The sequence below is a fragment of the Macaca nemestrina genome, chromosome 4 (assembly GCF_043159975.1).
Source record: "Macaca nemestrina isolate mMacNem1 chromosome 4, mMacNem.hap1, whole genome shotgun sequence".
Lineage (NCBI taxonomy): Eukaryota > Metazoa > Chordata > Mammalia > Primates > Cercopithecidae > Macaca > Macaca nemestrina.
In genome coordinates this window covers 150,910,589-150,921,571 of record NC_092128.1, presented here as the reverse complement: position 1 = coordinate 150,921,571, position 10,983 = coordinate 150,910,589, and positions in this window count along the sequence as shown.

Sequence of the window (10,983 nt, the reverse complement as noted above, 5' to 3'; positions counted from 1 at the left end):
ACTCCAGCCTGGACCACAGAGCAAGAGTCTGCCTCAAAAAAACAAAAGTGAGGGTTGGGGTGCTTTCGTCACTGCGGCGGAGGTCAAGGGGGGATGCTGGGTAGAGAGGGCTGCAGTGGGCGCCCCGGACACAGGCTGCTGGGGTGGTGAGGGATGCTCACAGGCAAATGGGTGACCCAAAGTGTCCCCAAAAGTGGGACAAGTGCGTGCAGAGGAGGGTCAGGAAGCAGGGCACAGTCCAGGGGCAGCAGCAGGGACCGGGAGCTATGTGGGAGGGGGAGAGGCAATCCATAAAGAAGCCCAGATCTCCAATCACCCTGAGGAGCCTGGGTTCTCTTCCACACTCCGATCTCTAGAAAACTTATGACCAAGGGCTAAAGGCTGCTGAAGCCAGTGACTGGATTTTTTTGTTTTTGTTTTTGTTTGTTTTTTTTTTGAGATGGAGTCTTGCTCTGTCGCCCAGGCTAGAGTGCAGTGGCCGGATCTCAGCTCACTGCAAGCTCCGCCTCCCGGGTTCAAGCGATTCTCCTGCCTCAGCCTCCCGAGTAGCTGGGACTACAGGCGCCCGTCACCTCGCCCGGCTAGTTTTTTGTGTTTTTTAGTAGAGATGGGGTTTCACCGTGTTAGCCAGGATGGTCTTGATCTCCTGACCTCGTGATCCACCCATCTTGGCCTCCCAAAGTGCTGGGATTACAGGCTTGAGCCACTGCACCCGGCCTTTTTTTTTTTTTTGAGATGGGGTCTCACTGTGTTGCCCAGGCTGGAATGCAGTGGTGCAGTATTGGCTCACTGCAACCTCCACCTCCTAGGTTCAAGTGATTCTCCTGCCTCAGCCGCCCAAGTAGCTGGGATTACAGGCACACACCCAGCTAATTTATGCATTTTTAGTAGAGACAGGGTTTTGCCATGAGGCTAGGCTGGTCTCGAACTCCTGACCTCAGGTGGTCTGCCTACCTCAGCCTCCCAAAGTGCTGGGATTACAGGCATGAGCTATCATGTCAGACATCTATGTAGTATATGTACATGTACATACATACATATAAATATATAATGTAGTTCACATATGTCTAGTATATATATACACAATGTCTACATAGTTAATACATATGTCTTTGCAATTTCTATGTAATTTATTCATATATGATTTCTATATAAATATATAACGCCAAGTAAATATATAATTTCTGTAGATATGCCTCTCATGGGTTTATTCATGAAATAACATATGAAAAGCACAGAGACCACAAAAGTGCTGGACAGACAGCGTTGAAACGGGTCATTGTCATCTTTAGTGCACAGATTGCCCTAACAGGGAGTCATTCCCAGTGGCACTTGGCTTCGTCCAAAACAGTGGCTTCCGTCTGGGCGCAGTGGCTCCCACCTGTAATCCCAGCACTTTGGGAGGCCGAGGCGGGCAGATCACAAGGTCAGGAGATCGAGACCAGCCTGGCTAACATGGTGAAATTCCGTCTCTACTAAAAATACAAAAAAATTAGCTGGGAGTGGTGGCGGGTGCCTGTAGTCCCACCTACTCAGGAGGCTGAAGTAGGAGAATGGCATGAACCCAGGAGGTGGAGGTTGCAGTGAGCTGAGATTGTGCCACTGCACTCCAGCCTGAGTGACAGAGTGAGACTCCACCTCAAAAAAAAAAAAAAAAGTGTTTCCAAGGAAGACAGCAAGCGAAACGTCCAGCTTCACAGACAGGGCAGGTGTGGCTCGCCACCTTGTTCTAGCCTCTTCTACTGCTCTGAGACATTTCTGGTGTGAAACACCCAGACATCCCTGGCTTCACAAAGCACAAAGAAACCCAGGCTCTGTGAGCATTTTCCTTCCTGGAGTGGACAGTGGTAAACTTCACGAGGCCTCATCTTCCTCTGGGACCAACCCCTTCCTGCCCTGTGCACAGCTGCCCGGACAGAGGGCCTAATACACCTGAGCCAGGCTGGACCAATGGAATCCTCCCCAGAGAGCTTTCAGACTGGATCAGTGAAAGGAGGTTCAGTCCCTCACCGCGGCAGAACTTGCAGCTGTCAGGAGACGAGCTGTGGCTACGCTATTTCTGGCCACATAGACAAAGTCAGCCTGAGAAGAAAGTCACAGAAGCAGAGAACAGGGAACAAGAAAGATTCCTGGCGATACCTGGGTTGCCAGATGCCTCTGGAGCCTGACTGCACACCTGCTCTTCCCAAGGCTTGTGTGCTGCCTTATAGATTTTTTTTTTTTTTTTTTTGAGACAGGCTCTCTGTCTGTTGCCCAGGCTAGAGTCCAAAGGCATGATCACAGCTCATTGCAGCCTCAACCTCCTAAGGTCAAGTGATCCTCCCACCTTAGCCTCCTGTGCAACTGTGAATACAAGCATGTGCCACCATGCCTGGCTAATTTTTGTTTTTGTAGAGATGGGGTCTTGCCACATTACCCAGGCTGGTCTTGAACTCCTGGCCTCAAGCAATCCTCCTGCCTCAGCTTCCCAAAGTTCTAGAATTACTTTTTGTTTTTTTTAATCCTAACCTACTTCTAGTTGGATTTCTGGCTCTTAAAACTTCAAGGATTAGAACTTGAATTAGAACTTCTGACCAGTGCACTCCACACTCACACATTCCTAGAACCCGGGGTGAAGAGCGGAAGAAGGAGAAAGCTTCCAGACTGATGGAAAACACTGATGTCACTCACATGCAAAGAGAGCTAGCAGCCAAGGGGGCGGATCACCTGAGGTCAGGAGTTCGAGACCAGCCTGGCTAATATGATGAAACTCCATCTCTAAAAATACAAAAACTAGCTGGGCGTGTTGGTCCCTGCCTATATTCCCAGCTACTCAGGAGGCTGAGGCAGGAGAATCACTTGAACCCGGGAAGTGGAGGTTGCAAGTGAGCCAAGATCGTGCCACTGCCCTCTAGCCTGGGTGACAGAGCCAGACTCCATCTCAAAAAAGTTTTTTTTAATTTAAAAAATAAAAACCATCATGGCAAGCAATTTCAGATGAGATCAGGCACGTTCCGGGTGGTGTGGCGGTAGACATGGCAGGTCATTTCAAGAACACGCAGTTCGTTCATTCGTTCCTCTAGGTAATGCAGTGTTACATCCAGGTCACTTGGCGCCACACAAGGCTGTCTCTGTAGGCCTGAGTGTTCTGCATCCTCAAACCAAACCAACAGAACCACAGACGGCAGCTTTGGCATAATACCTGCTGTTTACACAGAGGGGGAGGAAACTCACAAGAGATTTGCTGTGGTGGTTATTGAGGAACAGGCCTGCTACATCTCGCATACAAAGATCAAATATATTTTTAAATGCCTGAAAAAGCCGTATTTCTCCTGAGAAGTAGACACGGTTGTCCAAAACAGACAACACAAGTCGTATATTAGATGGAATCTGCCTGCCTTTTTCAAGTGACAGGAATGTCAGATACAAATTTACCAGGCATTGGGCTGGGCGCAGTGGCTCACACCTGTAATCCCAGTACTTTGGGAGGCCAAGGTGGGTGGATCACTTGAGGCCGGGAGTTTGAGACCAGCCTGGCCAACATGGTGAAACCTCATCTTTACTAAAACTACAAAAATTAGCTGGGTGTGGTGGCAGGTGCCTGTAAGGAAGCTGAGGCAGGAGAATTGCTTGAACCCAGGAGGCAGAGATTGCAGTGAGCCGAGATTATGCCACCGTACTCCAGCCTGGATGACGGAGTGAAACTCTGTCTCAAAAATTTACAAGGCATCTCACAACTGCAGCAGCCTCTACAGTCTCTCTCCCCTGTCCTTCCCACAGCTGTGATCGTCCTTCCTTCCTGTTTTCACTGATCCTGACTTCTGTTTGCATTTTACCAGATTTTTTTTTTTTTTTTTTTTTTTTTTTTTGAGACAGAGTCTTACTGTCACCCAGGCTGCAATGCAATTTCACCACGTTGGCCAGGCTAGTCTCGAACTCCTGACCTCAGGTGATCTGCTCACTTTGGCCTCCCACAGTGCTGGGATTACCAGTGTGAGCCACCACGCCCAGCCTTTATTAGTCATGTTCTTATCAGCATCCGAAATCCCTGCTGAAAAAGCGCAGTAAAAAGACATGCCACACTCACCTGGGCCATGGTTCTTCTTTGCTGTTGTGGGAAAGCAGACACCTGTGAAGGCAGACGTCGGGATGGGGAGAGAGGATGTGAGAGGCCACGCTTGTCCAGGGGCTCCTGATCAACTGCTGGGACCACCCTGCACCCCACCCCTCACGGGCACAGGTGGGAGAAAACCTTCTCTGAAGGGTCCCCATTATCAGAGCAAAGCCCTCACCTTGCAAATGTCATAGGGACTCACTCTGGTGAGGCCTGACTTGGATTTTTGTTTTTTGAGACGGGGTTTCACTCTGTCACCCAGGCTGGAACGCAGCGATGCAATCACTACTCAATGTAGCCTTGGACTCCCAAGCTCCGGTGATCCTCCCAAGAAGCTGGGACTATAGGTGTGTCACACGCCCAGCTGATTTTTAAATTTTTTGGTAGAGATGGGGGTCTCACTGTATTGCCCAGGCTGGTCTCAAACTCCTGGGTTCAAGCAATCTGCCCGCCTCAGCCTCCCAAAACCTTGAGATTACAGGGGTCAACCACCACGACTGACTGGAGTTTTTCTTAATGAGTATGTGTATCTGTGTCTCAGTAATCGATGTGCAATTTACTATAACCCCCACCCATTACCCAAAAATGTAATTATTATAAATTTATTCTGAAGAAACAGCTGGACACAGACACTCACGCCTGTAATCACCACACTTTGGGAGGCCAAGGCAGGTGCATCACCTGAGGTCAGGAGTTCAAGACCAGTTTGGTCAACATGGTGAAACCCCATCTCTACTAAAATACAAAAATCAGCCAGGTGTGATGGCACATGCCTGTAATCCCAGCTACTCAAGACGCTGAGGCAGGAGACTCTCTTGAACTCGGGAGGCAGAGGTCACAGGGAGCCGAGATTGAGCCGTACCGCCGAGATTGTGTCACTCCAGCCTGGGTGACAGAGCAAGACTCCATCCCCCCAAAAATATTGTAAGAAAACATTTTTAAGGGGATGGGGTCTCTGTCTGTCGCCCTAGAGTGCAGTGGTATGGCACAATCTCGGCTGCCTACCACCTGTCCCTGTAATCCCAACTACTTGGGAGGCTGAGGCAGGAGAATCGCTTGAGCCTCGGAGGTGGAAGTGACAGCTGTGATCGCACCACTATACTCCAGCCTGAGCAACAAACAAAGTGAGACTCCGTCTAAAAAACCTCATTTGTGTGTGTGTGTGTGTGTGTATGTATATGCTGTATATATATATATATATAAAAGCATATATATATGTCATATATATATGCTTTTTGTAGAGTCAGGGTCCTGCTATGTTGCCCAGGCTGGTCTTGAACTCCTGGCCTCAAGTGATCCTCCCGCCTTGGCCTCCCAAAGTGCTGGGATTACAAGCATGCACCACTGTGCCCGGCCTGTTTCTTGTTTGTATACATCCACCACAAACTACAGCACATGTAATAAGTTTGTAAACATACATCTATAAAGAAAAAATTATGGGCCAGGGGCAGTGGCTCACGCCTGTAACCCCAGCACTTTGGGAGGCCAAGGCAGGTGGATCACTTAAGGTCAGGAGTTTGAGACCAACCTGACCAACATGGTGAAACCCCAGCTCTACTAAAAATACAAAATTAGCTGGGCATGGTGGCTCACGCCTGTAATCCCAGCTACTTGGGAGGCTGAGACAGGAGAATTGCTTGAACCCGGAAGGCCGAGATTGCAGAAAGCCGAGATCGGTCCCCCCAAAAAAAAAAGATTGGTTCCCCCCACCCCGCCCAAAAGAAAGCAAATTCTATGGCTTGACATTGTGTAAGAGTTTATTTACTCAAGCTTGTTCAACCCACCTTATTTTGTTGTTGTTTTGGTTTTGTTTAGCAGCCTGAGGCCATGGCTTTTCGTTTCTGTCTCTACTGCTAAGTGGAAAAGAGGGATGAGGAAGGTGCTTTACTGGCCCAACCAGAAACAGAAACTAAGAAGCTATGACTGTGTTCTCTCCCTTGCACACCCCTGGTTCTATCGTGGTAGAAGCCAGGTCCGGAGGTGCCAGGGGGATAGGCAGAGCGGACGCTCGGGCTGCGCAGGCAGGAGAGGATGATGGGAATTGCAAATGATCCAGAGACAGTGTGGGCCGGGCTTGTCCTCTGAGCACCAGGGACATGCTCTGGCCCTGAGCCTGCAAACTCACACTCCCTAAAGCAAGATCCTCTTTCTCTTCCTAGCAAGGCTTCCACTCAATTGAAACCTAGATGATCCTTCGACGTGACCACTCAGGTTTGCGCTGGCTTTGCGGGCAGGGGCCATTTGAGGCACGTGGACCTTGGGGTTTTTTGTGGAGTTTCGCTCTTGTTGCCCAGGCTGGGGTGCAGCGGCATGATCTCAGCTCACTGCAACCTCTGCCTCCCGGGTTCAAGCAATTCTCCTGCCTCAGCCTCCCGAGTAGCTGGGATTACAGGCACCTGCTACCACACTCAGCTAATTTTAGTATTTTTAGTAGAGACAGGGTTTTGCCATGTTGGCTAGGCTGCTCTGAAACTCCCAACCTCAGGTGATCCGCCCACCTCGGCCTCCCAAAGTGCTGGGATTACAGGCATGAACCACCATGCCCGGCCCCAGGTACACGGACGTTGGGAGCTGCCACCCTCCACGTGGCCCTCCGGCTTCAGCCCTAAGCTATGTGAAGAGGTCTCAGAACTGGGGTCTCGCTTTCCAAAGCAGATTCCTGCTCCCTGCGGTCAAGTTCTTCTTCACAGGAATGTTTTACTTCCGGCATGCCTGGGCCTCGAATACTTGCGCAAATCCACTTGGCTGCCAAGGCTCCGCTCCCCTACTGAGAACTTACCTTCAGGTGGGGACTCCAGCTCCAGCCTCTGCAGCTCTCAGACCGGGGTAGAAACAAGCTTGAGGTGCTGAGAGGAGGGACCCACCTTCCTGACAAAGTCCGATCCTGAGCTTCTGCAAAGACACGAGGAAAACCCGAAATTACAATGACGCAGTGAGGCTCACATGAAAACATTAGCACACCTGTCACCTCAGCACTTTGGGAGGCTGAGGCAGGAGAATCGCTTGAGGCCAAGGAGTTTGAGACCAGCCTGGTCAACAAACACCCCGCCTCTACAGGGGGAAGAGAAGACATGAGCAGGGTACCTTTACCCCGATGGAGAGAAACCAATCGGTGGCAGAAGGGAAAGTCAGAAAGCCTGGAACACAAGACGGAGTCCATGCTGTTTCTGGCTTTGAAAATGGAGGGACCGGCTGGGCGCGGTGGCTCATGCCTCTAATCCCAGCACTTTGGGAGATCGAGACGGTGGATCGCCTGAGGTCAGGAGTTTGAGACCAGCCTGGCCAACATGGTGAAACTCCGTCTCTACTAAAAACACAAAAATTAGGCCGGGCGCGGTGGCTCAAGCCTGTAATCCCAGCACTTTGGGAGGCCGAGACGGGCGGATCACGAGGTCAGGAGATCGAGACCATCCTGGCTAACACGGTGAAACCCCGTCTCTACTAAAAATACAAAAAATTAGCCGGGCGTGGTGGCGGGCGCCTGTAGTCCCAGCTACTCGGAGGCTGAGGCAGGAGAATGGCGTGAACCCGGGAGGCGGAGCTTGCAGTGAGCCAAGATTGCGCCACTGCACTCCAGCCTGGGAGACACAGCGAGACTCCGTCTCAAAAAAAAAAAAAAAAAAAACACAAAAATTAGCCAGGTGTGGTGGCGCATGCCTGTAATCACAGCTACCAGGGAGGCTGAGGCAGGAGAATCACTGCAACCCGGTAGGCAGAGGTTGCAGTGAGCCGAGTTCGCACCAATGCACTCCAGCCTGGGTGACAGAGCGAGACTCTGTCTCAAAAAAAAAAAAAAAAAATGGGGGGACCCCGTTGGAAAGCAAGCTGGTGGGCTTAGGGAGCTGAGTGTGGCCCCCAGCTGACAGCCAGCAAGGAATCGGGGATCTGAGTCTTAAAACAGAATTCTGCAAACCACCTTAAATGCACTTGGAAGCAGATTCTTCCCAGAGCCTTCAGCTAAAAGCCCAGCCCCAGCCTACGCGTTCCTTTGAGCCAGATGCTACCTGGAGCGTGGAACCCATAGGCGAGGCTGCCAGGATTTCTGACCTCCCAAACTCTGTGTTAGTAAGTGGGTGTGGTTTTAGTCACCAAATGAGTGGCAGTCTATCATACAACAATAGAAAATTACTACAGGCCAGGTGTAGTGGCTCACGCCTATAATCTCAGCACTTTGGGAGGCTGAGGCAAGTGGATCACTTGAGGTCAAGAGTTTGAGACCAGCCTGGTTAACATGGCGAAATCCTGTCTCTACTAAAAATACAAAAATTAGCCAGGCATGGTGGTGCATGCCTGTAATCCCAGCTACTTGGGAGGCTAGGCATGAGAATCGCTTGAACCCAGGAGGCAGAGGTTGCAGTGAGCCAGGATTGCACTGCTGCACTCCAGCCTGGGTGACAGAGTAAAACTCCATCTCAAAAAAAAAAAAAAAAAGGCAAGCATAAAAGCAAACCTGAATATCAAAACAAAAATATATACATTGCATAGATCCCACTAACTCAAAAAACAATACAATTAGAAAATAAAAATACGAAAAAATATTTAAACCCCTAAATATGAAATGAATCCATACTTGAAAATATTCCCAAAGAAATACCAGGCCTATATGTTTTTTAGGAATTTTATCAAACTCTCTTCAAGACTTTTGCAATGTGTAGAAGTGGTTCATTCGGGTTTTCTATGTCAGTCAATTTTAGCAATTTACAATTTTCTACAAATGTGTCTTACTTAATTTCAGATTTATGCCATTAAATGATTTATAGTAACATCTCATTTTTTAAAAATCTACTGGCCAGGCGCGGGGGCTCATGCCTGTAATCCCAGCACTTTGGGAGCCCGAGGCGGGTGGATCACCTCAGGTCAAGAGTTCGAGACCAGCCTGGTCAACATGGTAAAACCTTGTCTCTACTAAAACTACAAAAAAAAAAAAAAAAAAAATTAGCTGGACATGGTGGCACATGCCTGTAGTCCCATCTACTTGGGGAGGCTGAGGCAGGAGAATTGCTTCAACCCAGGAGGTGGAGGTAGCAGTGAGCCAAGATCATGCCACTGAACTCCAGCCTGGGCAACAGAGCGAGACTCCATCTCAAAAAAAAAAAAAAAGCCCAGGCACAGTGGCTCACGCCTGTAGTCCCAGCACTTTGGGAGGCTGAGGCAGGCGGATTGCCTGAGGTCAGGAGTTCGAGACCAGTCTGGCCAACATAGTGAAACCCCATCTCTACTAAAAATACAAAAAAATAAGCCGGGTGTGGTGGCATGTACCTGTAATCCCAGCTACTCCAGAGGCTGAGGCAGGGGAGTTGCTTGAACCAGGGAGATGGAGATTGCAGTGGAGCCAAGATCACGCCACTGTACTCCAGCCTGGACAACAGGGCAAGACTCTGTCTCCAAAAAAAAAAAAAAAAAAGAAAGAAAGAAAAGAAAATCTACTGTATCTTAAATTATCTTGTCTTCCATTCTAAAAATAGCTTATTTCTGTTCTCCCTTGATCAGTGCAGACTGAAGTTTATCTATTAGTTTTGAATACAAACCAAATTTTTTGGGGGGGGGTTTAAACACATCCTTTCCAATAAATGATTTTAGCTTTTTAACTTTTTACTTGAGTGACTTGAGACTCAAAGGAAAGTTTCAAGAATAGTACAAAGAATTTCCAAATGCCCTTCTCATCTAGATCTTCCAAATAGTAACATTTTACCACATTTGTGCAGGCGGCTGGAGGGACTTCAGGGCTGATGAAAAACATCCCACCACAAGGTGGCAGAGCACACACGAGCGGCACCTGGGCGAGGCTTTATGCGGGCAGGAAGCCCCTCGTACTAGACGCCATCCCAGGGCTGTGGCATGGCTGGCGTTCATGACCCAGAAGGAGAGGGGGCAGGGCCAGCTCCTGGGTATCTCTGAGAGCTTTAGGGTCTTTTTTTTTTTTTTTTTGATATGGAATCTCACTCTGTCACCCAGTCTGGAGTACGGTGGCACGATCTCCAACCTCTGCCTCCTGGATTCAAGCGATTCTGCCTCAGCCTCCTAAGTAGCTGGGATTACAGGCCCCTGCCATCATGCCTGGCTGATTTTTGTATTTTTGTAGAGACACGGTTTCCCCATGTTGGCCAGTGATCTTGAACTCCTGACCTCAGGTGATATGCCTGCCTCAGCCTCCCAATGTGCTGGGGTTAAAGGCATGAGCCACCACACCCAGCTAGCCTTGGGGTCTTGATAGTCACATGGTTTGTCTTATACATGGCCAGCAGATGTTAGGTGCATTTTCCCAGGTATGCACAGCAAGAGATCTCTAAATAACTACAAATCTGCATGTACTTGGGCTACGATTAAAACCACTGGGGCCAGGCATGGTGGCTCACACCTATAATCCCAGCACTCAGGAAGGCCACGGCGAGAGGATCCTTTGAGCCCAGGAGTTCAAGGCCAGCCTGGGCAACATAGCAAGACCCCTCTCTCTATTAAAAAATAAAACAGGCCAGGCGTGGTGGCTCACACCTGTAATCCCAGCACTTTGGGAGGCCAAGGCAGGTGGATCACCTGAGATTAGGAGATCAAGACCAGCCTGGCCAACATTGTGAAACCCCGTCTCTACTGAAACTACAAAAATTAGCCAGGTGTGGTGGTGGGCGCCTGTAATCCCAGCTACTGGGGAGGCTGAGGCAGGAGAAACACTTGAACCTGGGAGGCAGAGGTTGCAGTGAGCCGAGGCAGTGCCATTGCATTCCAGCCTGGGCAACAGAGTAAGATTGTCTCAAAAACAAAATAAAAGAAAAAAGAACATTACTCAATTTAGGTTTAATATCTCATGATTAGATACAGGTGACACATTTGTGGCAGAAATTTCTTTTTTAACCTGCTCTATTTTTTTGTTTTAAGTGGAAAAACACTTTATT